This window comes from Mobula birostris, chromosome 13, assembly GCF_030028105.1.
Source record: "Mobula birostris isolate sMobBir1 chromosome 13, sMobBir1.hap1, whole genome shotgun sequence".
Taxonomy (NCBI): domain Eukaryota; kingdom Metazoa; phylum Chordata; class Chondrichthyes; order Myliobatiformes; family Myliobatidae; genus Mobula; species Mobula birostris.
Genome location: NC_092382.1, coordinates 61,572,876 through 61,600,363, shown reverse-complemented (window position 1 = coordinate 61,600,363; position 27,488 = coordinate 61,572,876). Strand labels below are relative to the sequence as shown.

The 27,488-nt window shown below is 45.5% G+C and overlaps 1 long non-coding RNA gene across 1 annotated transcript; it reads left to right on the top strand.

Moving 5' to 3' along the window:
* Positions 1-19,125: 19,125 nt before the first annotated feature.
* On the top strand, positions 19,126-25,144 carry LOC140207640 (uncharacterized). The gene is made up of 3 exons (XR_011888607.1): positions 19,126-19,184; positions 24,186-24,419; positions 25,025-25,144. It is a non-coding gene; the product is annotated as an uncharacterized lncRNA (long non-coding RNA).
* Positions 25,145-27,488: the final 2,344 nt, after the last annotated feature.

The following is a 27,488-nucleotide window of genomic DNA, read 5'->3' as shown; positions in this document are numbered from 1 at the left end:
ATTATGTCTCCACTACGTTAGAGATGAAAACCAAACAACCAAGTTGAGTTTGAGTGTTCATTCCTCATGGTCACGTAGTTGGCCCTCAGCCCCTTGATTTTATCACATTTTAATTGTTTAACACTGACTTTTTATGTCTCTGACTGTGGCTTTCTCCAGTACTAGCTTTTTTTCAAAATCTGTCATGTGACTCACGCTGGAATAAAATAGTGGGTATAAGATGCCAGAAGTTTATGGCCAAAGCAGGCCGATCTATAGAAAGAAATAAAGAGGATGTTTGAGCTGAAGTGGCAAAAATGGCAGGCGAGTCACACCCAGCAACTACTTACCAGAGTCCCCATTGTCTAAAGCGGCCGTGCTATAGCTGTAGAGCAAATGCTTGTCTGTTAACCCACGAGGTTTCCCGTATTCTCCACAAATATTCAAACAATAGGAAAGCAAGCACTCCAAAAAAAAAGTTCCCCTCTGCCACCACTCTGCTCCGTCTCGCGGATTTCGTCCTTTCTCTTAATAATTTCTCCTTTGGCTCCCCCCACTTCCTCCAAACTAAAGGTGTAGCTATCGGCACTCGTATGGGTCCTAGCTATGCCTGCCTTTTTGTTGGCTTTGTGGAACAATCTATGTTCCGTGACTATTCTGGTATCTGTCCTCCACTTTTCCTTCGCTACATCGACGACTGCATTGGCGCTGCTTCCTGCACGCATGCTGAGCTCGTTGACTTTATTAACTTTGCCTCCAACTTTCATCCTGCCCTCAAGTTTACATGGTCCATTTCCGACACCTCCCTCCCCTTTCTAAATCTTTCTGTCTCTGTCTCTGGAGATAGCTTATCCACGGATGTCTACTATAAGCCTACTGACTCTCACAGCTATCTGGACTATTCCTCTTCTCACCCTGTCTCTTGCAAAAATGCCATCCCCTTCGCGCAATTCCTCCGTCTCCGCCGCATCTGCTCTCAGGATGAGGCTTTTCATTCCAGGACGAGGGAGATGTCCTCCTTTTTTAAAGGAAGGGGCTTCCCTTCCTCCACTATCAACTCTGCTCTCAAACGCATCTCCCCCATTTCACGTATATCTGCTCTCACTCCATCCTCCCGCCACCCAACTAGGAATAGCGCTCCCCTGGTCCTCACTTACCACCCCACCACCCTCCGGGTCCAACGTAATATTCTCCGTAACTTCCGCCACCTCCAACGGGATCCCACCACTGAGCACATCTTTCCCTCCCTACCTCTCTCTGCATTCCGCAGGTATCGCTCCCTACGCAACTCCCTTGTCCATTCGTCCCCCCATCCCTCACCACTGATCTCCCTACTGGCACTTATCCGTGTAAGCGGAACAAGTGCTACACATGCCCTTACACTTCCTCCCTTACCACCATTCAGGGCTCCAAACAGTCCTTCCAGGTGAGGCAACACTTCACCTGTGAGTCGACTGGGGTGATATACTGCGTCTGGTGCTCCCGATGTGGCCTTTTATATATTGGCGAGACCCGACGCAGACTGGGAGACCGCTTTGCTGAACATCTACGCTCTGTCCGCCAGAGAAAGCAGGATCTCCTAGTGGCCACACATTTTAATTCCACATCCCATTCCCATTCTGACATATCTATCCACGGCCTCCTCTACTGTAAAGATGAAGCCACACTCAGGTTGGAGGAACAACACCTTATATTCCGTCTGGGTAGCCTCCAACCTGATGGCATGAACATCGACTTCTCTAACTTCCGCTAAGGCCCCACCTCCCCCTCATCTGTTACTTATTTTTATGCACACATTCTTTCTCTCACTCTCCTTTTTCTCCCTCTGTCCCTCTGAATATACCCCTTGCCCATCCTCTGGGTCCCCCCCGCCCCGCTTGTCTTTCTCCCCGGACCTCCTGTCCCATGATCCTCTCATATCCCTTTTGCCAATCACCTGTCCAGCTCTTGGCTCCATCCCTCCCCCTCCTGTCTTCTCCTACCATTTTGGATCTCCCCCTCCCCCTCCCACTTTCAAATCCCTTACTCACTCTTCCTTCAGTTAGTCCTGACGAAGGGTCTCGGCCTGAAACGTCGACTTCCTACAGATGCTGCCTGGCCTGCTGCGTTCACCGGCAACTTTGATGTGTGTTGCTTGAATTTCCAGCATCTGCAGAATTCCTGTTGTTAGGCCCTAGTTCTACCTGTTCGGCATAGGCATGACAGAGAGACAGAAAGGTGTTAACATGGGGGACCCCAGATGCTGGGGTGAGCCTTCTCAAGGACACAAACACAAATACCACCATCAACCAATACATTCTCCTTTAGTCCGAGAGAGTCCTGCTACTCAGTTCCTTCAGTAACACGTTTGCAGTCTGTTCGATGTAGTTCGAAGTTTAGTGTGATGTTCCTGCCTTCTCTCCTATCTAGGCCGGCCTTGGTTTGCTTACGTTGTTTTTCTGCTCTCGTTTCCGGTGCCCATCCACCCATTCACGCTCCGTTTTTAGCGTCTCCCAACCTTTGGCGTTCCTTCTGCAGTACATACCTCTATCCCAAACTCACATGCAGTTTTCCTCCAACTTGCTAATAATATACTGTTCCTCTTTACATCTGCCTTTTCCTTCCATTCCCATTTCAACAATTTCCACTTCTTTCCACAGTTCTTTTTCCATATCGAATTTACTGCTTGTTCTCATGAGGCAATATCCCAGGTTCCCCCCTTTCCCCCAGTGGCCACATTTTGTTCCCCAATTTCTTATTCAGCTCTGCACTCAGCATTCACAAATCCTTTTCCTTGTCTGGAAAACTCTCACACATACTGTGTAGGGCTGCTCCTGGCCCACTCATATCAATCGACTGCAATTGACCCATGTTCTCTAAGTAATTTACCCAGCACGTCTGCCTCCTGCCCACTTAGTAAAATTTACCCGGTACTGCCTCCTGTCCACTCAGTAAAATTTTGCCTTCCTTATACGAGTCTCCTGACAGATTTTTTCCCAATCCCGTCAAGGTATGAGATCAGCCTTGGGCGGGGGACGGAACCTCCAAAGGAACTAACGGAGAGCGACAAAAGGTAAAATACCTATTGGGCGCCCGGTCGGTCTCTGCAGTCCCCAGAGTGGTCCAGCCACTTACTCAGCCTGTCTGCTTGGCACTCCCTATATTGGGATCCTGTTCGTGATGCCAAATGTTAAAGTTGAATCTGAATAAAACTTGGGACACCAGCTTCTTATTGTCTCCACAGTTAATTGCATATTCTCCTGCAGGATGTTTGAGACCCAGTTGTCAAAGGGAAGGCATGTAAGCACTGCCACCATCTGAAAAGTGGACTGACTTAGTCGGGTTACAGCCATATACTTATATATAGTAAGCCGCATACATTACTCTCGCAAGACGTTATTTGAACTGGTACGCCAACCAAGTCTGTTGGTGCAAAACTTAATTACTTAGATAAGAGAGTTTGCTAAATAAAGTTTTTGAACGAGAACTGAATGTCCTCATAATCTAATCTAAAAAAGTCTAATCTAATCTAATCTAACTACAGACGGATGTACTGTTCAGTACTTCCCAGTTATTCCCTTTGCAAAGCCCTGACTTAATTACAGACAGATGTTCATTCCTGTCCTTATCAGTGAGTCCTCCTCCCTTTACTCAAACGAGGGTACAATGTATAATGTTATCAACTAATGAGAGTACAATGTATAATGTTATCAGCTCTCAGTCTGTCTCTCTGCAAGCTGCAGAGAACTAGTAATGAGCCTGTCTTAGCTAACCGCTGAAGACAGAGTTCACTTCAGTTAAAAAAATTCCTATTCAGTCCCAATTATTCTTTCAGCCAGAGGTTACATAAGTTCAAAATGATTTTTTTAATATATCCTCAATTCCTCAGGAGGATTCAGAAGAAATATTTATGTACAATATAGAAACTGGTGTTACCTGTGTGTATTGTGGTGATGCAAAAGTTTCTGCAGAATTTACAAGTGGGAAGAAGTGGAGTGATATTTTTGAAATCTGGCTTTTTAAAGCATAATTTAGCAAGCAAAGCACATGGACAATGTGCAAAATCTCTGGTAAGAAATTCCTTCATCACCAGTAACAGGCCTTCTAACATAGGTTGTGTGAGAGTGCAGGTGAACTTGATCGAACCCAGAGGATATCAAAGTTCTTATCGACAGTGAATTGCGAGCTGTTAAAATGAATACCTCTCTATATAAAATTCACTGTGCACGTGTTGTCACTGGGTAAAAAAATGCACAGTACAAGATTTATGTGCACACTGGTCATTACAAATTGGAGAGGACATTGGTGGGAAGGTGGGGAGACCTCCAGTGTCCCTGATGCCCTCACCAACAAGATGTGCATCCATCTGCAGCTTGTAACCCTGCACTTTAAGGAGTTGGAACTTGAAATGGATGAATTCCAGATCATCTGGCAGTCAGAGGGGGTTATAGATATGACATGAAGAGAGGTGAGTTACACCCAAGGTGCAGGACACAGGAAACTGGGTGAGAGTCAGGAAGAGGAATGAGTTTAAATAGCCATCGCAGAGTACTCTTGTTGCTATCCCGCACAACAGCAGGTGGACCACTTTAGGAACTGTTGGGGGGATTACCTGGCAGAGGAAAGTCAGAGGCATGATAGGGGATTCGTTACTTAGGGGAACAGAACAAGAGGGGACTAATATCCCAGTGGTAAGGCTTGCGTGGGGGGAGGGGGTGATGTGGTTAAAATAAGTTGTAGGAGGAATGGGAGCCAGAATGACAGAACAGATAGTGGAGAGGGTGAATTGAATTGAATTGACTTTATTCCATACATCGTTCATATACACGAGGTGCAGAAATCTTAACGTTACGTCTCCCTCTAAATGTGCAATGTGTAATTTCTAATAACTTATAATAAATAGTTTGTACATAGGACAGTCAATTGTATCAGCATGAATTAATCACTCTGTTGGCCTGGTGGAAGATGATGTCCCGGAGCCTGTTGCTCCTTTTGCTGTGGTACTGTTTCCTGGATGGTAGCAGCAGGAACAGTTTTTGGTTGTGGTGAATTGTGTCCCCAATATCCTTTGGGGCCTTTTTACATATTTGTCTCTGTAAATGTCCTGAATAGTGGAAAGTTCACATCTGCAGTTTTGCTGGGCTGTCTGCACCATTCTCTGCAGGTTCCTCCAATTAAGGGAAATACAGTTCCCATACCAGGCAGTGATGCAGCCAGTCAGGATGTTCTCAATTGTGTCCCTGCAGGAAGTTCATGATTTGGGGCCCCATCCCAAACTTCTTCAACCGTCTGAGGGGAAAGAGGTGCTTTTTTCACAACACAGCCGGTATGTACAGACAATGTGAGATCCTCGGTGATGTTTATGCCAAGGAACTTAAAGCTGTTCACCCTCTCAACCCCAGATCCCTTGATGTCAATAGGGGTTAGCCTGTCTCCATTTCTCCTGTTGTCCACAATCAGCTCCTTTGTTCTTGTGACAATGAGGGAGAGTTTGTTTTCTTGACACCAGTCAGATGTTGTTCAGACTTCAGATAGAGTCAGCAATCAAACGGTTGAGCATGGTGCGATGAATGTGTTGAGATTCTAAATTGGAGAAAGGTCAATTTTGATGGTATCAAAGGATCTGACAAGTGTGGTTTGGGACAGGCTGTTTTTTGGCAAAAGAGTACTTGGTATTTGGGCGGACTTCAGAAGTGAAAGTTTGAGGGTGTAGAGTTTGTATGGGCCTGCCAAATTAAAAATTGAAAGGTAACTGGCGCTGGGAACCTTGGTTTTCAAGAGATATTGATGCCCTGGATATTTTGTTCCTCTAAGTGCCTCAGACTGTTAGTCAATGCTGAAAAACACTTAAGTTGTCTAATGCAACTACCTGCACCGGGACCATCGCCCTCCATACCCCTACCATCTAGGCTCCCATCCAAACGTATCTTAAATGGTGAAACCGAGCTTATATTCACCACTTGTGCTGGCATCTCATTCCACACTCTCTTGACCATTTCAGTAAAGAGCTTTTCCAAACGTTCCCCTTAAATTTTCACCTTCCCCACTTACCAATGAACTTGGTTGTCATCTCACCCAACCTCAGTGGAAAGAGCTGCTTGCATTAACCCTATCTATACCCTCATAATTTTGTATACTGCTAACAAATCTTCAATGTATAATTTCCTTGTTTATGTTTAGAGCCTTTTTTAGGTGTATAAGATGATGAGGGGCATTGTTCGTGTGGATAGCCAGAGGTTTTATTCCCAGGGCTGAAATTGCTAATACGAGGGGCATTGTTTTAAGGTGCTTGGAAATAGATACCGAGGGGATGTCAGGGGTAAGTTTTTTTTACACAGAGAGTGGTGGGTGCGTGGACTGCGCTGCCGGCTAATTTGCATTTGATTGTTTCAGTTACTGTGGGGCCAGGCACCCATGCAGCCAGCAGGAACATGGAATAATACCAATGGAGAGAGTCAAGCTGAGCCAGGACACAGGTTGGAGATGGCAGAAATGCCCCATTCTTATACAGACAGGAAGAGCATCAGAGAATTTGATGGTCATTCCAGATACCAGCACTGTGCCCACTCAGAAGATAATTTCTCTCTCCAACTTAGGTTGAACTTCACTGTAACAGTGTGATGTCAGATCACACCTTGACAACTCAAGTGATCTCATCTGAAATGTTGTCCAACACCCATTGATGGATTTTGTAAATCTTTTTACAGGTTAAAAATGACAAGGAATTTGTCTACGGTAATCCAGAACACAACACACAAGTTTTGCTGTCTCTGTCCAGACATTTAAGAAGTGGAGCAAGGGATTCACTCGATCATCTGACCTACTGACTTGCCCATAATTTTACACAGGGGAGAGGCTATTCAGCTGTTCAGACATTGGGAATGGATTCACTCGTGTCATCTCAACTGAAGGTACATCAGCAGTTCACACAGGGCAAGGCCATTAATCTGTTCTGTGGGTGAGAAGGGATTCAGTCGGTCTTCCCACCTGTTGACACACCAGTCAGTTCACACTGGGCAGAAGTTGGTTATCTGCTGAATTTGTGGTGAAGGACCAGCGAGATCACACTGCAGAGAGGCCGTTCACCTGCTCATACTGTGGGAAGGGATTCACTCTGTCATTTAATCTGCAGGTACATCAGAGAGTTCACACTGGAGAGAAGCCATTTAGCTGCTCAGTCTGTGGGAAGGGATTCATTAGGTCATCTATTCTGAAGGTACATCAGCGAGTTCACACTGGAGAGAGGCCATTCACCTGCTCAGACTGTGGAAAGGAATTCACTTTGTCATCACAACTGAAGGTACATGAGCGAGTTCACACAGGGGAGAGGCCATTCACCTGCTCAGTCTGTGGGAAGGGATTCATTAGGTCATCCAATCTGGAGGTACATCAGCGAGTTCACACTGGGGAGAGGCCATTCACTTGCTCAGACTGTGGGAAGGGATTCACACGGTTCGCTATCTTACAAGCACACCAGTCAGTTCACACTGGGGATAGTCCGTTCACCTGCTCAGACTGTGGAAAGGGATTCACTCGGTCATCTCAACTGAAGGTACATCAGCGAGTTCACACTGCAGAAAAGCCTTTCACCTGCTCAGACTGTGGGAAGGGATTCACTTCGTCATCTCAACTGAAGGTACATCAGCGAGTTCACACTGGGGAGAGCCCATTCACCTGCTCAGACTGTGGGAAGGGATTCACTCAGTCATCTCAACTACAGAGACACCAGCGAGTTCACACCAGGTAGAAGCCAATCTCCTTTTTAGACTCTGGGAAGAGATGCTCTCAGCCAAACCAACCAAATGTGCATCATTGTTCACACTGAGGGGAGGCTGTACACCTGTTGTGAATGTGGGAAATGATTCATTCAGTTATCTAGCCTTCAGCTGGCAGCTTAATATAGGGGGAAATAGCCGCCCAGCCCGGCCAAGCTTAAGAAATCTTGTTTGGCTGGATGCTGCATGATGTGTCCCCTGTTACAAATCAGTACTCCGAAATAACAAATGGTACACAATATGTGATTAAACGATTCAGCTTTATAATTCTTTCTTTGACTACAGGGTTAGTGAAGTAAACAAAAAAAAAAAGAAGGTCCCACTCCCTCCATTCGTGTCTTCTCATCTCTCCCCGGCAAAATACCATGAAAATCTCTCTTCCAGACTCACAAGAAAGAACAACATTTCTGTCATTGGATAGTGCCGCATTCCAAAACCCTGTTATCTCTAGTCGTAACCTAAACATTGCTGCTACAGAAAAACCATTACCTCAGACGTGAAACATTACAGAGAGGCCATTACATTAGCAGTGAAACCTTGCAGCGTGTTACACTTGTGACACACTACTGGGTTCACACCGGGGAGAAAGTTTCAATGAGCTGCATGCTGGATATTTGTCCATCACCGTTGCTGAAAACAATTTTAAGAGTGACTGTCGGTGCTGAACTCTGCAATTATTGCTGCTGCTCACCACACCCAGTTCTGCACCCTGGTCACTGGGCATGGGAGGAGTTTCTTCTGCTGCATATTCACCTTTAATAGGACTGGAGTTTAATATTCTGGATCTGAGACAAATAAATCAGTTCTATTTTGAACTCTGTCTCCAGTACTTAGTGAATTTATAACACACCTAATGTACAGTAGAGAGTCAACTCAGGCCGGCTGGACCCTACCAGTGATTCTGTTCCATGACAGTCCTTTTAAATCCTCCCCTGTTGTTCATCTCTTGCTCCCCCTGTGCTGATGGGTTCCAAACAGTCACCACTCTGTGGGTGAAGAGGTTTCCCTTGAATTCTCTGCAAATTGAAGAAGTCGAGCTGACTGCAGTTCTGTCTGAGATGTTCTTCGCCTCTGAAATCTCTGGGCTGAGGAAGAATGACATTGGGAGTTAACCTCCTTATTCAGGGCTCATTTCCACATTATGGGTCATTTTCCCTGCTTCTAAAGGATTGCTTGCAAACACAACTCCTGACCTCCAAAGACTGAAATCAGAATGGGAAACCATCAGTTGGATGTTTAATGAAGCAGGGGCAGAAACCAGAGGCGGGTCTGCACAGGGCAGAGTTTGGGGCTTTGGATCAATGTCAGGGTAAGAATGTATGATGAGGAGAAGGGAATCAGCAGCCAGGCGTGGCAACGAATGTCAGAGTAGCAATATTTAGAAGCTAATTGGCAAAGAAAATAATTTGTCTAATGACACAAACAATGCCTGTTGTGAGGTGATGCACTGGTCGAGGAACATGTATGTGTTGGGATGATATTATCTATTGAGAGAGTTTTTCCAGTAATAATATATCTGGATGGTTATTTTAGATTATCCTATCTGTAATAATGTATTCATTATCATGTAAATTGTGAGATACTGTCCCTATCTGGATCAGGCCTGAATTTATAGTGCCTTAATGAAGTTACGGTGGTCATTCATGAGTTTGTATGTTAAAGCAAGATTTTGGTGAAATGTACTTGCCACTTGATTGTACCTGCATAAGTAATCAGATTGAGTTAAACTGCTGCAGGATCCTGGAATGTGTTGGATAGTGTCTGGTTTCTCTTGGCATTTTCTGTATTTATTGCCTTGTTTGTTTGTATTTCATGTATTTTCGATTTTTTTTTTCATATTGTTGACCACCTTGTCCTATATTTCTGCAAGGAACCCCTCTGTTTCTGGGAAGAGGTCTCCAACTCTCAGTCAGGTGCTCGATGCTACCTTGTCAACATCTTGTCTGCTCAGGTCATTGGGATGTCTCCCATGGAGGGTCGTACTCATTCCACTGGTTAATGTTTTCTTCCATAGTGATGATTCATTTTCCTGAGTTAGCCTCTCATTTAAGTTTTCTGGTCTGTATTTCTTACCACGATTGCATATACACACATGGAGCAATGAATACTGTTCATTTTTGATGAAAATATATACTTAGAAGTTTTATCTGACTTGTGTGATTTTTTTTTCATGTGTGTTATTCCCCTTCCTCCTCCTGTCCAAGGTAGTGTTAATCTAACTGAGTCTGAGTATAAATAGTCTTTTCTAAAGCTGTCACTTCAGTTCTTTATCTTTGTTAATTTTACTGATTGAAATGGGACAAAGATATTTTTATATAAAAAAGTCAATGTCGGTATTGATGAAAGTGTTTATTGCCTTTGTTGTATTTGTTAACTATTGAGCTCTGTTTGGCAGGTTTTTTAAGCCTTGAACTAAATTTTGTCAAAGGTTTTCCCTACTTCGCACTACTTTCTATTTCCTTTGCTTGTTGATATTCCAGCTACGTGGGTATCAAGAGTCCCGATGAAGGGTCTTCACCCAAAGTGTTGATTCCCATCCATAGATGCTGCCTGACATGCTGAGATCCTTCAGCACTTTGTGTGTAGTTCTCTGGATTTCTAGCATCTGCTGGTCCACTTGTTTCCCAGATACTTACATGCTTCTTGAAAGAACAAGCTGGTGGTGTGATGTGTGGCTGTGTTGGTAAAATAGTAAATAGAATCAGTAGAAAGAGTTAGCATAAGGTTGGAATGTGTGGAATTTGTGGGTAGAATTAAGGAACAGCACATGTAAAAAAAAAAAAAAAAATCCCTGATGGGAATTGTACAGAGACCTCCAAACAGTAGTAAGTATGTGGTCCACAAGTTACAATGGAAGTTAGAAAATGTGTGCCAAAAGGGCAATGTTACAATAGTCATGGGGGATTGTCATGCAGGTGATTAGGAAAATTAGGATGGTGTTGGTCTCAAGAGGAGGAATTCCTAGAATGCCTACAAGATGCTTTTTTAGAGCAGTTCATGGTTGAGACCACTTGGGGATCAGCTATTCTGGATTGGGTGTTGTAATGAACCGGAATTAATTAGGTCACTTAAGTTCAAAGAAACCTTAGGGGCAAGTGATTTTAATACGATCAAATTCACCCTGACATTAGAGAAGGAGAAGCTAAAGTCAGATGTGAAATAAAGAGAATTAGAGAGGCATGAAAGAAAAATTGGTCAAAATTGATTTGAAAAGAACATGGGCAAGGATGAAAACAGAGCAGCAATGGCAGTAATTTCTGGCAGCAATTCGGAAGGCACAGGATATATACAGTGGCGTGCAAAAGTTTGGGCACCCCTGGTCAAAATTTCTGTAGCTGTGAATAGCTAAGTGAGTAAAAGATGACCTGATTTCCAAAAGGCATGAAGTTAAATATGACACATTTCTTTAATATCTTATGCAAGATTACTTTTTTATTTCCATCTTTTACAGTTTGAAAATAACAAAAAAGGAAAAGGGCCCGAAGCAAATGTTTGGGCACCCTGCATGGTCAGTACTTAGTAACACACCCTTTAGCAAATATCACAGCTTGTAAACGCTTTCTGTAGCCAGCTAAGAGTCTTTCAATTCTTGTTTGTGTAAATTTCTGGGTTCAGCCATTGGCAGCAAAGCAGTGACTGTGGAAATTACAAATCAGAATATTATTAGAGTCACAGAGCCTAGCTGCACTGAAACAGGCCCTTTGGCCCTTCTAGTCAATGCCGACACTGAACTTATCTCTAATGTGGGGGTGAGAGGGCGGACGGGGCAGAGAGGGAGGCAGTAAGGGGAGGGGATGGTCGAGTGCGGAGAGGGAAACAGAGCAGAGAGTTTATACTTAATATCTTTCAGAAAAGGTACTTGTTTGAATTTACTTGCTGCAAACCTACTATCCATACCCTGTAGTTCTCAACCAAATTATTGATTTAGATGACAAGTAGCAATGTTCAAAGTTCAAAACGAATTTTATTATGAGTACATATGTCACTACAAACAACCCTGAGGTCATTTATCCAACAGGAACACTTAGCAAATCTATAGAATAGTAACAGGATCAGTGAAAGATCAAGTAGAGCATAGAATTCAAAAAACTGTGTAAATGCAAATAAAATTAAATATCAATGAATAGTGATAGCAATGGGGTGTAACCCTGGGGAACCCCACTGGGCCGGGCCTTGAGTCCAATAAACAGCCTCCCACCATCACTCTCTGCTTCCTACCATCAAGACAACTGTGCATCCAGTTAGCCAGCTCTCCCTGGATCCCATGTGATCTAACTTTCCACAGCAACTTACCATGCTGAACCTTGTCAAAGGCCTCACTGATGCCCATGTCGGCCACGATCCTGGGACAGAGGTGTCACTGATCAGAGGGCACAGATTTAAACAGAGGACGAAGAGGTTTAGAGGGATCTGAGGAAGTGATGTTTCACTCAGAGGGTAGCTGAAATCTGGAACACACTGCCCGAGGTGGTGGTGGAGACAGGTCCCTTCACAACATTACAAAGTGTCCTCTTTCCTCCATCTCCAGGGAAGCTGCATCTCCACACAAACTCCTCACTTGAGATGACTGTCTGTACCCGTGACACAGGAAATCACATCACTGTCACTCTCCTGATACCATACGGGAAGCGGTACAGCAACATAAAAGCCAGGACCAACAGGCTCCGGGACAGCTTCTTCCACCAGGCCGTCAGACTGATGAACTCACACTGATTTGAGTGTACTCTATATTACATTGTCTGTTTTATTTATTATAAACTATTATAAATTACTATGATTGCACGTTGCACATTTAGATGGAGACGTAATGTAAAGATTTTTACTCCTGATGGATGTAAGAAATAAAGTCAATTCAATTCAATTCCTGATCCCGTGTCTGAGCTGCTCGCCTCCGGGTATCCTCCGTCAACAAGCTTCGTCCTCAGTCACCATCTGTCAGATTATAAAAACAATTAAAACGATCTATCAGACAGCTCCTGTACCCCTCCACCCCTGTTAAAACTCTCTGCTCAGCCCCTTCCCTATTCCCTTTCCCTTTCAGACTCCCGATGTGCCAGCAGATCCGAATTCACCGTGTGGACATTTCTACCCCACAGGAGGCTGTACAAACCCGTGTCCTTCTCTGATGCACAGCTCAGTGACCCCAATCCCTGTCTGCACTCGCAGCCCATGACGGTGACAGCTGTCCTAGACTCTGTAACTCACAATCTTGTAACACAGAATCTTGTTCACAGCAAGTTTAGACAGTCATTAATATGAAGAGAGAATTGTTGTTTCCTGAAAGACAGGCGAGCGAAGCTGTCTGATCCAATTCACCAGATGGTCCGGTGTTTACAAGTTAATGTGTCCCGGGACCCACTCATAACCCCGACCCACACAGACAGACAGACAGACAGACTGTCCCTTCGCCCCAAACCCCCTGCAGAACCACAAGGAATTGATCCACGGCCCGGGCTCGGTCGCAAAGTGAAAACCGGGGCTGAGGAGAGCCCGGAGACAAACACCCCGCTGCCCACTCCACCAACAACACGGCACAGCCGGACACATCTCACAACACCGGATCCGCTCCCGATGAAACCCGAATTTAATTTTGTTGTTCCAGATCGGACCCAACAAAAGGTGTTTTAAAATTGAAGCGCTCCCCCTCACCTGACGTCACACATCAGCTCCCCCACGCGCCTGACGTCACCCATGGTCTCCCCGTATCTGCATCTGCTGTAACAAGCACAGTGCCTTACGTCACACACGCGCTGCTGTGCTCGAGCGTTTTCGGTTTAACGGCTGAGCTACTGAGCACGAGCCGCGCCCCCCCCCGAACAGTCAACAGAGGAATTATTGAATTGATTGCAAAGCTGCGCTATTCCCATTGGTGCGATGGGATGTCAATCACTGATTACACCCAATAGTGGAGGCGGACCAGCCGAGAGGGCGTTACCCCGTCTCCTGCAAGCGGGACAAATCCCAAAGTAAATGTCCGCTTTCTGATTTATTTCCATTTCCCTCCGAGGGAAGTTGGGGCGTTTGTGAAGCGTCTCCTGCGGCCGGAGTCTGATGTATCGCTGAGAGGTAGGAGGAGACCGCTCGGCCCGTCGGTTTGATGCCGGTTCCCCGGGGAGGGAGAGGATGAAGACGGTGAGAGAGGGGGCGGACAGGATGTTTGTCCCGGTGGGGACAGGAGGGGCTCATCTGTGGAAATGTCTGAGCCCACGGTGGTGGCGATTCACCACATTGGGGGCAAACACCGGTAGACTGTTGCCCTGCAAGCGGGGCCAATGGTCCGGGAAAAGTGGGGATGGGAGTCGCGTTGGGGACCCGGGGTTTTATTGAATGACAGGACGGTGTGGAGGGGCCGAGTGGCCTTCCTGGTCTCTGTGTGTTTAAATACAAGGAATAACCAGGCCCTCCCCAGGCCTGCAGGATGTCCCAGTCGGTGTTGTAGGGACCGGTGCTTCGAACCCAGTTGTTCCCAAACTGTGTCAACTATTTGGCTGAGAGACCAAATCCAACATTTCCAAATCTGTTACTGACACAAAATATATGTTCATAGAAACATAAAACACAATACAAGCCCTTCTGCCCACAAAGTTCTGTCAAACATGTCCCTACCTTAGAAATTACTAGGGTTACCCATAGCCCTCTATCTCTCTAAGCTCCATGTACCTATCCAAAAATCTCTTAAAAGACCCTATCATATCCGCCTCCACCACCATTGCCGGCAGCCTATTCCATGCACTCACTGCCCTCTGAGTAAAAAATTTACCCATGACATCTCCTCTGTACTCCCCAGGACCTTAAACCTGTGTATTCTTGTGGTAGCCATTTCAGCCCTCGGAAAAGCCTCTGACTATCTACAAAATCAATGCCTCTCATCATCTTGTACACCCCTATCAGGTCACCTCTCATCCTCCAGCTTGAACTCCATCTGTCACTTCTCAGACAAGTTTTGCATCCTATCAAAGTCCCGCTGTAACCTCTCCTCCGTCGCTCCAAGGAGAAAAGGCCAAGTTCACTCAACCTATTCTCATAAGGCATGCTCCCCAATCCAGGCAACATCCTTGTAAATCTCCTCTGCACCCTTTCTATAGTTTCCACATCCTTCCTGTAATGAGGCAACCAGGACTGAGCACAGTACTCCAAGTGGGGTCTGACCAGGGTCCTATATAGCTGCAACATTACCTCTTGGCTCCTAAATTCAATTCCGCGATTGATAAAGGCCAATGCACCATATGTCCTTTTGAATGCCTTTTACTAGGTTTCGGCAAACTAGCAACAGAGGAGCTGAAGGCAGTGTGGACAGGGCCAACGAACTTATCCTATTCTTTAACGGATTTGACATTGTGACCCCTGCCCATCCCCCACATGAGCCATCTGTTCTCGGCCCCCAACCAACACATATTCCACTCTCCCCTCCTACCCCTCCTCACAGTCCCCCACCCTGCTGTCATGACCATACCCCACCCCCACAAAAAACCACCACAGCGGGCTTCACAACTGAACAGGTGAGAAGACAGCTGAAACGTCTCAACCCAAGCAAGGCTGCAGGACCGGATGGTGTCAGTACCAGGGTGCTCAAAGCCTGTGCCTCTCAGCTATGTGGAGTACTTTGCCATGTATTCAACATGAGCCTGAGGCTCCGGAGGGTTCCTGTACTGTGGAAGATGTCCTGTCTCGTCCCTGTGCCGAAGACGCCATGCTCCAGCGGCCTCAATGATTACAGACCGGTGGCATTGACCTCCCACATCATGAAGACCCTGCAGAGACATGTTCTGGAGCTGCTCCGGCCTATGGTCAGGCCACACTTAGATCCTCTCCAGTTCACTACTCGCCTTGACTAGGAGTTGAGGATGCCATCGTCTACCTGCTGAACCATGTCTACACCCACCTGGACAAGCCAACGAGCACTGTGAGGGTCATGTCCCCAGGTATTTTTAATCCCCCACCATTTCCACACTGACCCCCTGGATGGACACAGGGGTCACCGGTACCTTAGCTCTCCTCAGGTCTACCACCAGCTCCTTAGTCTTTTTCACATTAAGCTGCAGATAATTCTGCTCACACCATGTGACAAAGTTTCCTACCGTAGCCCTGTACTCAGCCTCATCTCCCTTGCTGATGCATCCAACTATGGCAGAGTCATCCGAAAACTTCTGAAGATGACAAGACTGTGCAGTAGTTGAAGTCCGAGGTGTAAATGGTGAAGAGAAAGGGAGACGAGATAGTCCCCTGTGGAGCCCCAGTGCTGCTGATCACTCTGTCGGACACACAGTGTTGCAAGCACACGTACTGTGGTCTGACGTACTGTGGTCTGCCAGTCAGGTAATCAAGAATCCCTGACCCCAGGGAAGCATCCATCTGTATCACTGTCAGCTTCTCCCCCAGCAGAGCAGGGCGGATGGTGTTGAACGCACTGGAGAAGTCAAAAAACATGACCCTCACAGTGCTCGCTGGCTTGTCCAGGTGGGTGTAGACACGGTTCAGCAGGTAGAGCAAGGCTAGGCTACCGTGGCTGATGAAGGAAGATAAAGACTGAAAGACTGAAGAGTGCCATGTTAGGCAATGATAATGAATATTCCAGCTCTCAAATTCAGCTGCATGCACGGAGTGCTGGAGGAACTCAGCAGGCCAGGTGGCACCCATGGAAACGAGGGGCACCCATTTAGAACGGAGCTGAGGAGGAATTTCTTTTGCCAGAGGTTGGTGAATCTGTGGAATTCATCGCCGCAGATGGGAGTGGAGGCCAAGTCATCGGGTATATTTAAGGCAGAGCTTGATAGATCCTTGATTAGTCAGGGCATGAGGGGTTATGGGGAGAAGGCAGGAGATTGAGGCTGAGTTGGGAAGGGATCAGTCATGATCAAATGGCAAAGCAGCTTCGATGGGCCAAATGGCCTAATTCTGCTCCTATATCTTATGGTCGTAAGTTAAGGACTGTACAAAAACCAAGGAAAGTGCATATAAGGTAGCAAAAGTAAGTAGGAAGTTAGATAATTGGGTATCTTTTAAAATCCAACAACAGGCAAAAAAAAAGCTATATGAAGGGGAAAGGTGAAATATGAGGGCAAACTAGACAATAATATAAACCATTATAGAAATGCGAAAGGGAGGCGAGAGTTGATATTGGACCACTGGAAAATGATGCTCATGAGGTAGAAATGGGGAAGAGATGGTAGATGAACTTGATAGGTACTTTGCATCCGTCTTCTCTGTGGAAGACACTGGCAGTGTGCCTGAGATGCATGAGTGTCAGAAGCAGGAGTGAGTGCCATTGCTATTACAAAGGAAAATGAGCTGGGCAAACTCAGGTTCTTAAAGTGGATAAGTCACCTGGATCAGATGGACTACATCCCAGAGTCCTGAGAGAGGTTGCTGAAGAGATAACAGATGCATTGGTCATGACCTGTCAAGAATCACTTGACTCTGGCATGGTCCCGGGGGACAGGAAGATTGCAAATGTCAATCCACTCTTTGAGAAGGGAGGAAGGCAAAAGAAAGCAAATTATAGTCCAGTTAGACTAACCTCTGGCTGGGAAAGTGTTGGAGTCTATTATAACAGATGAGGTTTCGGGGTACTAGGAGACTAATGATAAAATAAGTCAAAGCCAGCATAGCGTCTGTACAGGGAAATCCTGCCCGACAAATCTGTTAAAGTTCTTTGAGGAAGTCATAAGCAGGATGGACAAATGAGAGACAGTGGATATCATTTATTTGGATTTTCAGAAGGCATCTGATAAGGTGTCACACATGAGACTACTTAACAGGATAACAATCAGAAGAAATACTGGCATGGATAGAGGAATGGCTGACAGTCAAGAGGCAGCGAGTGGGAATAAAAGGAGCCTTTTCCGGTTGGCTGGCAGTGACTAGTGGTCTTCAGGGGTCAGTATTCGGTCTGCTACTTTTCACATTGTTTGTCGGTGATGTGGATAATGGAACTGATGGATTTGTGGCAAGATTTGCGGATGATACAGAGATAGGTGGAGGCGTCGGTAGTGCTGAGGAAGGAATGCGATTGCAGCAGGACACAGACACTTTTGAAGAATGGGCAAAAAATTGGCAGATGGATTACAATATTGGGAAATGTACGATAATGCATTTTGGCAAAGGGAACAATAGTGAACTATTATCTGATTGGGGAGAAGGTTCAAACAACAGAAGTACAGAAGGAAATATGAGTCCTTGGGCAGGAGTTCCAGAAGGTTCAATGCAGGTTGAGCCTGTGGTAACGGCGGCAAATGCAATGCTGGCATTTAAACTGAAGCAGAATATATGAGCAAGAAGATAATGCTGGCACTTTATAAGATGCTACTTAGGCCGAACTTAGAGTATTTGGGACCCGTATCTCAGAAAAGGTGTGTTGTCATTGGAGAGAGTCCCGAGGATGTTCAAGAAGATTATTCCAGGAATGAAGGGGTTAAGATATGCGGAGCATTTGCCAGCCTTGGGCCTGTACGAAGATTATTCCAGGAATGAAGGGGTTAAGATACGCGGAGCGTTTGCCAGCCTTGGGCCTGTACGAAGATTATTCCAGGAATGAAGGGGTTAAGATACGCGGAGCGTTTGCCAGCCTTGGGCCTGTACGAAGATTATTCCAGGAATGAAGGGGTTAAGATACGCGGAGCGTTTGCCAGCCTTGGGCCTGTACTCCTGCACTGAGCTATGTTTAGTAAATGCGGGTGGGGGTGGTGTTAAATCCTCAAAACGGAGGAGCAAACTTTTAGAGTAGTTAAGGAGGATTTTATTTAGTCAGAGAGCTGACACATACGACGATGGGGCCAAGTCTGTGGGTACATTTAAGGCAGAAGCTAATAGTTTGCTGATCAGTCAGGGCATTACAGGATATGCCGAGGAGGCAGGTGCATGGGGTTGAGTGAGAACCGGGATCAGCCGTGATAGAACGGCAGAGCAGACTTGATGGGGCTGAATGGCCTAATTCTGCTCCTATGTCTTATGGTCTTATACTGCTAGTGTCTTACACAGTGAAGATTGACGGAAAATACTTATTACATTCAGTCGCTGTTTCTTTGCTTTATTACTAACTCGCCAGCATCATCTTCCAGAGGTTCAATATCAGCTCTTGCCTCTCTCTTACTCTTTATATATCTGAAAAACTTTGGATACTTGATATTATTGGCACACATACCTTAATTTTTCATCTTGTCTTTCCTGTGTGTTTTTTTTTAAGTTGTCTCTTGTTGGGTATGTAAAACCTTCCCAATCCTCTAACTTCCCACAATTTTCTTGCTATATTATATGACCCCGCTTTTGTTTTTATCAAGGACGGGAGAAGATCCGTGGATGCTGGAAATCCAAGCAACACATACACAAAATACTGGAGGAACCAAGGAGGCCAGGCATCATATATGGGAAATAGTGAGCAGTCAATGTTTCAGCCAAGACCCTTCATCAGGACTGGGAAAAAAAAGATGAGACGTCAGAGGAAGAAGCGTGGGGGTAAGAGCGGTTGAAGAAGTGGTAGGTGATAGGTGAAACTGGGAGAGGGGGAGTAGTGAAGGAAAAAACTTCTTAGGATATAATTTCCTTAACGATTCTTGAAAAATCATTGCTAATGCCTCCACATCTCTTCAGCCACCTCTTTCAGATCTCTGGGGTGTACACCATCTGGTCCAGGTGACCTATTTACCTTCAGGCCATCTCTGTTTCCTGAGAACCTTCTCCCGAGCAAAGTAACTACACTTTCTGACCACTGGCATCTGGGACTTCCATATTCCTGCCAATGTCTTCCACAGATAAGAGTGATGTACAATACTTATTCGGTTTATCTGCCATCACCTTGCACCCCCACCCCATTACTACCTCTCCAGCATCATTTTTCAGTGGTCCGATATCCACTTCTGCCTCTCTTTTACACTGCATGTACCTGAAGGGACCAACAACTGCTTCAAAATTTATATTGGAATCAAACAGCGGTAGTGAAAATTGATGGTAATATAAGCAGTTGGACTAAAATTCAATGAGGAGTTAGACAGGGATGTGTTGCCTCAACAGAATTATTTAATACCTATAGTGAAATGATTCTCAGAGAAATAGAAGACCCAGATGGGATAAAATTGGAGGTGTTAATTAACATCAACAATATAAGATATGCAGACGATACCACCTTAATAGCAAGTGCTGCAGAAAACCTACATATCGTCCTAGACAAAGTAGTCCAAAGAAGTGCAGATTCTGGTCTAACCATCAACTGTATAAAAACAAACTGTATGGTAATATCAAAACAGCAGGATACTCCCAACTGCCAATTGTACATAGGAAACAAAGAGATTGAACAAAAGACCAGCTTTAATTACCTTGGTAGTTTTATATCACAAGATGGTAGAAGTAAAGTAGAGACAAAAAGAATTGCCATTGCCAAAACCAACTTCCAAAAAATGAAACCTATTTTTACCAACAGACACATTTCTATGACAACAAGACTTAGGCTACTAAAATGTTACATCTGGTCAATCTTGCAGTATGCTTCTGAAACATGGACATTTACACCAGAACTCCAAAGAAACTTAGAAGCAACAGAAATGTGGTTTCTTAGAAGAATGCTGAAAATATCATACAGGGTAACTAATGAGTCAGTACTCCAACGTGCCCATACAAAAAGATATTTCATGAGAACATTAAATAAGAGGAAATTTGAATTCCTGGGCCATGTCATCAGAAATAGAATGCCTCACATTACAAGTCCATGTGCCTGGGAAACACGGTAGAGGAAGGCAAAGAAGAAAATATATGGACACTGTGAAAGGACTAACAGATCTAAGTGTGCGAGATATCACTGACGCTGCGAGGGATCATTCAAGGTGGAGAGCCATGTTCGCCCATGTGTGTAACGCACAAGGCACATGAAGAAGAGAAGAAATACTTGAAGAAAAATTTGGTATCCTCTTTAATATTACTGGCTAGCTCACCTATGCAATCCATCTGCAATGTTCTGACGAGAACTATCCTTTGTTATTCAAATAACAAGCCATGGGTGACAAAGGACATTAAGGACATCCTGAACGCTAAAAAGAGGGTGTTTAGAGGTGGAAATAGGGAGGAGCTGAGGGCAATACAGAGGGACCTGAAAGCCAGGATCAGGGAGGCTAAAGACATGTACAGGAGGAAGCTTGAGTGGAAACTCCAGCAGAACAACATGAGAGAGGTCTGGAGGGGGATGAGGACCATCACTGGGTTCCGGCAAACTAACAACAGAGGAGCTGAAGGCAGTGGGGACAGGGCCAATGAACTTAACCTGTTCTTTAACATTTGACATTGTGACCCCTGCCCATCCCCCACAAGAGCCATCTGTTCTCGGCTCCCAACCAACACATATTCCACTCTCCCCTCCTACCCCTCCTCACAGTCCCCCACCCTGCTGTCATGACCATACCCCACCACCACAAAAAACCACCACAGTGGGCTTCACGACTGAACAGGTGAGAGGACAGCTGAAACGTCTCAACCCAAGCAAGGCTGCAGGACCGGATGGTGTCAGTACCAGGGTGCTCAAAGCCTGTGCCTGTCAGCTATGTGGAATACTTTGCCATGTATTCAGCCTGAGCTTGAGGCTCTGGAGGGTTCCTGTACTGTGGAAGACGTCCTGCCTCATCCCTGTGCCGAAGACGCTGCGCCCCAGCGGCCTCAATGACTACAGACCGGTGGCATTGACCTCCCACATCATGAAGACCCTGGAGAGTCTTGTTCTGGAGCTGCTCTGGCCTATGGTCAGGCCACACTTAAATCCCCTCCAGTTCGCCTACCAGCCCCGACTAGGAGTTGAGGATGCCATCGTCTACCTGCTGAACCGTGTCTACGCCCACCTGGACAAGCCAGCGAGCACTGTGAGGGTCATGTTTTTTTGACTTCTCCAATGTGTTCAACACCATCCGCCCTGCTCTGCTGGGGGAGAAGCTAACAGTGATGCAGGTGGATGCTTCCCTGGTATCATGGATTCTTGACTACCTGACTGGCAGACCACAGTATGTGTGCTTGCAACACTGTGTGTCCGACAGAGTGATCAGCAGCACTGGGGCTCCACAGGGGACTGTCTTGTCTCCCTTTCTCTTCACCATTTACACTTCAGACTTCAACTACTGCACAGAATCTTGTCATCTTCAGAAGTTTTCGGATGACTCTGCCATATTTGGATGCATCAGCAGGGGAGATGAGGCTGAGTACAGGGCTACGGTAGGAAACTTTGTCACATGGTGTGAACAGAATTATCTGCAGCTTAATGTGAAAAAGACTAAGGAGCTGGTGGTAGACCTGAGGAGAGCTAAGGTACCGGTGACCCCTGTTTCCATCCAGGGGGTCAGTGTGGATATGGTGGAGGATTACAAATACCTGGGAATATGAATTGACAATAAACTGGACTGGTTAAAGAACACTGAGGCTGTCTACAAGAAGGGTCAGAGCCGTCTCTATTTCCTGAGGAGACTGAGGTCCTTTAACATCTGCCAGACGATGCTGAGGATGTTCTACGTATCAGTGGTGGCCAGTGCTATCATGTTTGCTGTTGTGTGCTGGGGCAGCAGGCTGAGGGTAGCAGACACCAACAGAATCAACAAACTCTTCCGTAAGGCGAGTGATATTGTGGGGATGGAACTGGACTCTCTCACGGTGGTACTTTTGTCAGTTAAATAAAGGTTCATGCGAATTAACATATCACAGATTTTCGTTTTTTATTGCATTTTGGAAAATATCCCAACTTTTCTGGAAATGGGGTTTGTATATATCCTGTGCCTTCCGAATTGCTTCCAGAAATTCCAGCCATTGCTGCTTTGTTTTCATCCCTGCCCGTGTTCTTTTTAAATCAATTTTGACCAATTTTCCTCTCATGCATCTCTAATTCACTTTATTCCACATCTGACTTTAGCTTCTCCTTCTTGAAGGTCAGGGTGAATTTGTTAATATTAAGATCACTTGCCCCTAAGGGTTCTTTGAACTTAAGTGACCTCATTAATACCAGTTCATTACAACAACCAATCCAGAATAGCTGAGCCCCAAGTGGGCTCAAACTCGAGCTGCTCTAAAAAAGCATCTTGTAGGCATTCCAGGAATTCCTCCTCTTGAGATCAACACCGTCCTAATTTTCCTAATCACCTGCATGACAATCCCCCATGACTATTGTAACATTGCCCTTTTGGCACACATTTTCTACCTCCCTGTGTAATCAGTGGACCGCACACTTACTACTGTTTGGAGGTCTCCATACAATTCCCATCAGGGATTTTTTTTTACATTTATTGCTCCTTAATTCTACCCACAGATTCTACACCTTCCAACCCTATGCCACCTCTTTCTAATGATTTTATTTAATATTTTACAAACAGAGCCACACACAACCCCAATACTGGCTTGTTCTTACAAGAAATGTATCTGGGAAACGAGAGGACCTGCAGATACTAGAAATCTAGAGAACTACACACAAAGTGCTGGAGGTGCTCAGCATGTCAGGCAGCATCTGGGGATGGGAATTAACATTTCAGGCCAAGACCCTTCCTCGGGACTCTTGATACCCACGTATCTGGAATATCAACAAGCAAAGAAAATAGAAAGTAGTGCGAAATAGGGAAAAACTTTGACAAAATTTAGTTCAAGGCTTAAAAAAACTCTTGCCAAACAGAGCTCAATAGTTAACAAATACAACGAAGGCAATAAACACTTTCATCAATACCAACATTAGCTTTTTTAAAGTGAAAATATCTTTGTCCCATTTCAATCCATTTCAAAGGTAAATAACTTTAGAAAAGACTATTTACACTCAAACCCATTTAGATTAACACTACCTTGGAAAGAACACACATGAAAAAAAAATCACACAACAGTCAGATAAAACTTCTAAGTATATATTTAAATCTTGCTTTAAAATACAAACTCATGAATGCCCTCCATCACTTCATAAAGGCACCATAAATTCAAGCCTGGTCCGGTTTTAGAGTCAAAATCTTACAAATTATATGATAATCAATACATTATTTCAGACAGGACAATCCATAATAACCATTCAGATATAATATTACAGGATAAACAAGTGGGAACAACTCCCTCAATAGATAAAACCATTCCCAACACACACGTTCCTCGACCAATGGAGCACCTCACCACAGGCATTGTTTGCGTCACTAGTCAGATAACCAAATTATTTTCTCTGTCAATCAGCTTCCAAATGTTGCTACTCTGTCATTCATTGCCACGCCCCGCTGCTGATTCCCTTCTCCTCATCATACGTTCTTACCCTGAACATCGTCCAGAGCCTCAAACTCTGCCCTGTGCAGACCTGCCGCTGGTTTCTGACCCTGCTCTGTTGAACACCCAACTAATGGTTTCCCATTCTGATTTCAGACTTTAGAGGACAGTGGTTTTTTCTAACAACCCTTTAGAAGCACAGAAAATGACATGTAATGTGGAAATGAGCCCTGAATAAGGAGGTTAACTCCCAATGTCATTCTTCCTCAGCCCAGAGATTTGAGAGGCGAAGGATATCTCAGATAGAACTGCAGTCAGCTCGACTTGTTCAGCCTGCAGAAAATTCAAGGGAAACCTCTTCACCCACAGAGTGGTGACTGTTTGGAACCCATCCCACAGGGAGAGCGAGAGATGAACAACAGCAGAGGACTTAAAAGGACTGTCATGGAACAGAATCACTGGCAGGGTCCAGCCAGCCTGAGCTGACTCTCTACTGAACACTAGGTGAGTTATAAATTCACTAAGTCCCTGACACAGAGTTTAAAATAGAACTGATTTATTTGTCTCAGATGCAGTCCCTTTAAAGGTGAATATGCAGCAGAAGAAACTCCTCCCATGCCCAGTGACCAGGGTGCAGGACTGGGTGTGGTGAGCAGCAGCAATAATTACAGAGTTCAGCACCGACAGTCAGTCTCGAAATTGCATTCAGCAATGGTGATGGACAAATATCCAGCATGCAGCTTATTGAAACTTTCTCCCCAGTGTGAACCCAGCAGTATGTCACAAGTGTAACATGCTGTAAGGTTTCACTGCTAATGTAACGGCCTCGGTGCAGTGTTTCACTGCTGAGGTAATGGTTTCTCTGTAGCAGCAATGTTTAGGTTACAACTAGAGATAACAGGGTTTTGGAGTGCGGAGCAATCCAATGAGTGAAATGTTCTTTCTTGTGAGTCTGGAAGAGAGATTTTTGTGGTCTTTTGCCAGCGAGAGATGAGAAGATGCGAATGGAGAGAGTGGGCCCTTTTTGTTCTTCGCTAACCATATAGTCAAAGTAAGAATTATAAAGCTTAATTGTTTAATCACATATTGTTGTCTGTTTGTTATTTCAGGGTACTGATGGTAACAGGGGACAGATCACGCAGCATCCTCCCAAACGAGATTTCTTAAGTTTGGCTCGGCTGGGGGGGCTATCACCCCCTATATTAAGCTGCTAGCTGAAGCGAGAGTTACACAAGGTTAGATGACTGAGTGAATCCTTTCCCACATTCACAGCAGGGGAACGGCCTCTACCCAGTGTGAACTTGCTGGTGTCTCTGCAGTTGAGATGACCAAGTAAATCTCTTCCCACAGTCTGAGCAGGTGAACGGCCTCTCCCCAGTGTGTACTGACTGGTGTGCTTGTAGGTGGGATGACTGAGTGAATCCTTTCCCACACTCTGAGCAGGTGAATGGCTTCTCTCCAGTGTGAACTCGCTGATGTTCCTTCAGTTGAGATGATGAAGTGAATCCCTTCCCACATTCCAAGCAGGTGAACGGCCGCTCCCCAGTGTGAACTCGCTGGTGCGCCATTAGGGTGGATGACTGAATGAATCCCTTCCCACAGTCTGAGCAGGTGAATGGCCTCTCCCCAGTGTGAACTCTCTGATGTGCCTTCAGTTTAGATGACCGAGTGAATCTCTTCCCACACACTAAGCAGGTGAATGGCCTCTCCCCTGTGTGAACTGACCGGTGTGCTTGTAGGTTGGATGACTGACTGAATCCTTTCCCACACTCTGAGCAGATGAACGGTCTCTCCCCAGTGTGAATTCGCTGATGCACCTTCAGTTGATATGATGAAGTGAATCCTTTCCCACAGTCCGAGCAGGTGAACAGCCGCTCCCCAGTGTGAACTCGCTGGTGAGATATTAGGGTGGATGACTGAGAGAATCCTTTCCCACAGTCTGAGCAGGTAAGTGGCCTCTCTCCAGTGTGAACTCTCTGATGTGCCTTCAGTTGACATGACCGAGCAAATGCCTTCCCACAGACTGAGCATGTGAATGGTCTCTCTCCAGTGTGAACTCTTTGATGTATCTTCAGTTGAGATGACCGAGTGAATCCCTTCCCACAGTCTGAGCAGGCGAACGGCCTCTCTCCACTGTGAACTGACTGGTGTATCTTCAGATTAGATGAGCAAGTGAATCCCATCCCACAGTCTGAGCAGGTGAATGGCCTCTCTCCAGTGTGAACTCTCTGATGTACCTTTAGTTTAGATAACCGAGTGAATCCTTTCCCACAGTCTGAACAGGTGAATGGTAGCTCTCCGGTGTGAACTAACTGGTGTCTCAGTAGCTGAGATGACAAAGTGAATCCCTCCCCACAGTCTGAGCAGGTGAACGGCCTCTCTCCAGTGTGAACTCGCTGATGTACCTTCAGTTTAGATGAGCAAGTGAATCCCTTCCCACAGTCCGAGCAGGTGAACCGTCCCTCCCCGGTGTGAACTCGCTTGTGAGCCATTAGGTCAGATGACCGAGTGAATCCTTCCCCACAAATTCAGCAGATGACCAGCCTCTGCCCAGTGAGAACTGACTGGTGCGTCCACAGGTGGGAAGACTGACTGAATCCCTTCTCACACACAGAACAGGTGAATGGCCTTGCCCAGTGTGAACTTGCTGATGTACCTTCAGTTGAAATGACTGAGTGAATCCATTCCCACTGTCTGAGCAGATGAGTGGGAACTCACCCGTGTAAGATGACGGGCGTGCCAGTCGGTCAGATGAGCGAGTGAATCCCTCCCCACAGTCTGAGCAGGAAGGATGATCGAGTGAATCCTTTGCTCCACTTCTTAAATATCTGGACAGAGACAGCAAAACTAGCGTGTTGTGTTCAACGTTCCCGTAGACAAATTCCTTGTCAGTTTTAACCTGTAAAAAGATTTACAAAATCCATCAATGGGTGTAGGACGACATTTCAGATGACATCACTTGAGTTGTCAAGGTGTGATCTGATATCACGCTGTTACAGTGAAGTTCAACCCAAGTTGGAAGGAGAGATCATCTAACTGGGCACAGTGCTGGTATCTGTAATGACCATCAAATTCTCTGATGCTCTTCCTATCTCTGTAAGAATGGGGCATTTCTGTCATCTCCAGTCTGTGACCTGGCCCCACAGTTACTGAAACCCTCTCGCACAAATTCCGGCAGTGCATTCCACACTACCACCACTCTCTGTGTAAAACACTTACCCCTGACATCCCCTCGGTATCTATCTCCAAGTACCTTAAAACTATGGCCCCTCGTGTTAGCCATTTCAGCCCTGGGAATAAAACTCTGTCTATCCACACAAACAATGCCCCTCATCATCTTATACATCTGAATAAGGCTCTGAACATAAACAAGGAAATTATGCATTGCTTTGAGGATTTGTTAGAAGTATACACAATTATGAGGGTATAGATAGGGTAAATGCAAGCAGCTTTTTCCAGTGAGGTCGGTGGGATGACAACCAGAAGTTGTGGGGAAGTGGTGAAGGTGAAAATTTAATGGGAATATTTGGAAAAGCTCTTCGCTGAAATGGTCGTGAGTGTGTGGAATGAAAT